Below are 3,791 nucleotides of genomic sequence, written 5' to 3' on the forward strand. Positions count from 1 at the left end.
AATCAACCAATACAAGAGCTAATCAAATTAGGGGCTTCATCTCAGCCCTAGCTGAGAGATTAGTGACCCATAAAATCCATAAAAAAATATTAAATAAAATTCATAAAAATTAAACACCAAACCAATCGATCTCTCTCTCTTCCTCCTCTTTCTTCTCTCCCTGGCTCTGAATCTGGAATTCCTTGGTTCTCAATGCCTTTCCCACGTCCAAAACTCCCCTTTTATAGCTGCTGGATGGCTGGGGTCGGTGGCAGAGTCGTAGAAGGACTCGGAGTACAAATTTTCACAGCCGTGATCGGTGGGCCCCACAGAGGTATTTTCTGGAAAATCCACCCCGTCCATTGGATTCAGAACGAAATTTCAGTCAAGAATGGGTGGATTCGAAGGTCCATTAGCGCGGCCCACAGAAGAAATCTCAAAAAACTCAGTTTTGAACGTCCCGGGGCAGTCTACTTTTGGCCTCTGTACCGCACACGTGTGTACGCATGGGCGAGGAATATCAACATGGTTTTGAAGCTCTCGAAGCCCTCTACACGATGGACGGATCAGATCTTCCGGAAGGTTGACGAGTGGGGCCCACTAATTTTCGCAAAAACTGGCAGCGTCCGTGCGTTTCGCGGACGCCAAACCGACGCTGCGATGATGGTTGGGTCCATTATTGGACTTTTCACAGGAATCCACGCCGTCCATTGGTTTCAGCTCAAAAAATCAGTAGGAATTGACTGGTTTTGGGGTCGATTCGGTGCAGCCCACGTGGCTTTCTGTCTTGCCGTCCAACCTGCGTTTGAACGGCTGGGCTCTGATCTATGCATTCATTTGAATTTTTGCCACCTAGGCAATGGTAATGGCTGCCCCAGGAAGTGGATGGACGGTTTGGATTGTCCATTTGGACACTAGGTGGGCCCCACAACCGACGACAGCGGTTCGGTTCCGCGGACGTTGCAGCGGCGAGAGAGAGAGACGGGTCAGCGCTCTCGCTGACCGTCCCAGCGGTGCGGTGCGCAGCCGGTGAAAACGTGCAGTGTACACACTCCTCATACACAGGGCCCACCGTGATGTTTACGAGAAATCTACACCATCCATCCTCTTTATCATGGTAATTTAGCCGTCAATACCAAGGTTGAGGCAGTTCCAAATATCAGGTGGGCCCCAAATTGGAGATTAATAGGCTGATCTGTCCGTTGGACCACTTCCCGAGATCTTCAATGGCTGAAATTTAATATGTACGGTTAATTTACGGCCCTCATCTCATGTATGAAGTTTCGAACTGATCGGATAGCGGGAACCATGTGATCTTGCATTCTGGACCCTTTTCGGGCCCCTTTGGCTTGCTTTCCTCAGATCCCAGGCGTGTAAAATCTTCATTATTGGTTCTCTAGAGTCCATCCCATGCTCTGGAGACTTTGGATCATGAAATCCATGCCTTTAACATCAATTTTCAATTAACGCTCCTGACTTCATCCTGTAACAAAAATACAATTAAAATACTCCATTAAGCATTATCATATACGTAAAATCTGGTAATGATTAGGGTCTAATATGCAATATTCGATCCTGATCACTCTCTCCGTTCCCGAACCCCCTCTCTCTCCCAATCTCTGCTCCACTCTTTCATTCTCCTCTCTCTCTCTCTCTCCCTTTCAATGACTGGAATTTAGGGATGGTACTCTCTCTCTCTCCATCTTTGTCTCTCTCACTTTCTCTTTCAATGGGTGGAATTTAGGTAGTAGCCATGGCAGCGGCAGCCATATCCATTATTGTCGATGGCCGCCGACAATTTTATGTTAGTTGTTTGAAGAAATGCTTCAATCAAGAACCTTCATAGATAAAACCATGTTACAGGTCCTCTGCTTCAAGTAAGAACCTTTCTGATCTATTACTATGAGATCTATTGATTCAGGGCTATAGATCTATTCCTATGGGATCTATTGATTTAAGGATGTAGATCTATTCTTATGGGATCAATTCTAGATATAGGGTTTGTATGTAGATCTATTGTTTATTCAACTTCTATAGTTCTCTTATTTATTGATTGTGGAGGTACTGATTTTTTTATTTTTTATTTTGTAAGAATGATTGATAAATTTCTAATGGCTATTTCTCCTATTACTTTGGTATTAACATTGTTTGATTTTCTCTGTAGCCTGACTTATTTTGCTTGCAGGAACTTACGAGATCCCTATCTTGTGGGGACACTGGCACCTGAGCTAGCAAGCTTCCTCGCATTAGATCTTTGTAAGCAATAGACACATCATATTGAATGCACTTATAATAAAAGTTTTAAACTACCATTTGGAAACTGCTAGGTAATGGCACATATCGATGATGAATGACACACTACTCGATACACATTTAAAGCCTTGCCCCTAATGGTAGCTTCCAACATTCTGGAGTAGAAGCTTTTTTTTCCCTAACATTTGCATGTTTTGGATGTGTTTTTCTAATGTTCTATGTTTTTTTTTTTTTTTTTTTGGAATTAGCTTTTCTTTTAACAGTACTTTGGCCTTAGAGAGGAACAAGTGTACTCATCATCATATAAACCAATGATGGCCATAAATATCTTAAGCCAAATCTACAACCAGAACATATTGCACCTTGGTTGAAGGAGTATACGGTGATGCTTCTCCTCCTTTCTTTGCATTTTTCTTTTCACATCGCATGCAAGTTTATTGTTGAAGTTCAGATTTCTTGCATGCCTATTCTACTATGTATAAGAAATTTTAGATCTAACATTTCCATACAGTTATAATGATATTCATAAATTAAGATCCACTGTTATTGATCATGTGTTTTCTGACTTGACTGACTTAAATGTAGGATGGAAACATAAAGACATGTTTGTAAAATTTGTGCCTATTCCTGAAGTTAACAATTTCCATGTCAAGATTGTTGTTGCTAACAGCCTCCATGATGTGGTTTTTAACTCTGAAAAAAATGGTTTGTGCCCACCAACATCTCTTTTTGGATTTTTCTTTGACAATTCATGAATTTTAGTAGATAAAAATAGAAGTTTGTCAAAACAAGGGCGGAGATTGCCAAACATATAAGGAATCATAAGGACTCGTTAGTTTTTTAAGGTTTTGATACATATTACTTTCTATATAGCACTTTATATCACTTTATCTCCAGTCTATTAATATACACTTTGGAAGTTAATATAATCATTTACTCTGTTTTACAATCTTTAAAATCTTTATATGTAAATCTGTGCCCATATGCATTGTTGAAGAAACTAAAAAACTTACTCATTCTCAGATTGCATTGTGGAATATGCATCCATTATTCAAAGAAAGGGCGACATTCCAAGCACTCACACTTTCTCTCCTTGGTTGCTAAATTGGTGAGTCTTCTTTCCTTCATACTATATGATTCATTGATGAAGTGGCCTGGCCATTTGGACAGGCCTATATTTATATATTATCTCGAAATTGATGAAGTAGATCCGGATGTACGTCGGAGCTATTTGGATATTGAGCGGGGGTCCCTGGAAGGTGGGAACCGCTGTTATGACCATTATGAAGCTATCCATTTTCTATGGACAACAATATGGGTGGCCTAGCCATTTGGACATGGCCATTTTATATATTATCTTGAAATTGATGAAGCAGATCCGGATGTGCATCGGAGCTATCCGGATGTTGAGCGGGGGTCCCTGGAAGGTAGGAACTGCTGTTATGACTACGATGAAGCTGTTCATTTCCTATGGACAGCATTGGAAGGGTTTGGCTAATTGGAGTAGGCCGTGTTTATATCTGTATTTGCAGGGACCACACCCTTAACCTAAACCACAC

The 3,791-nt window shown here is 41.0% G+C and overlaps 1 long non-coding RNA gene across 1 annotated transcript; it reads left to right on the forward strand.

The window, feature by feature from the left end:
- The first annotated feature begins 1,567 nt into the window (after positions 1-1,567).
- LOC131227208 (uncharacterized) lies at positions 1,568-3,003 on the forward strand. Its single transcript, XR_009162109.1, has 3 exons — positions 1,568-1,856; positions 2,144-2,235; positions 2,481-3,003. It is a non-coding gene; the product is annotated as an uncharacterized LOC131227208 (long non-coding RNA).
- The last annotated feature ends 788 nt before the right edge of the window (positions 3,004-3,791 follow it).

This window comes from Magnolia sinica, chromosome 15 (genome assembly GCF_029962835.1).
Source record: "Magnolia sinica isolate HGM2019 chromosome 15, MsV1, whole genome shotgun sequence".
Classification (NCBI taxonomy): Eukaryota; Viridiplantae; Streptophyta; class Magnoliopsida; order Magnoliales; family Magnoliaceae; genus Magnolia; species Magnolia sinica.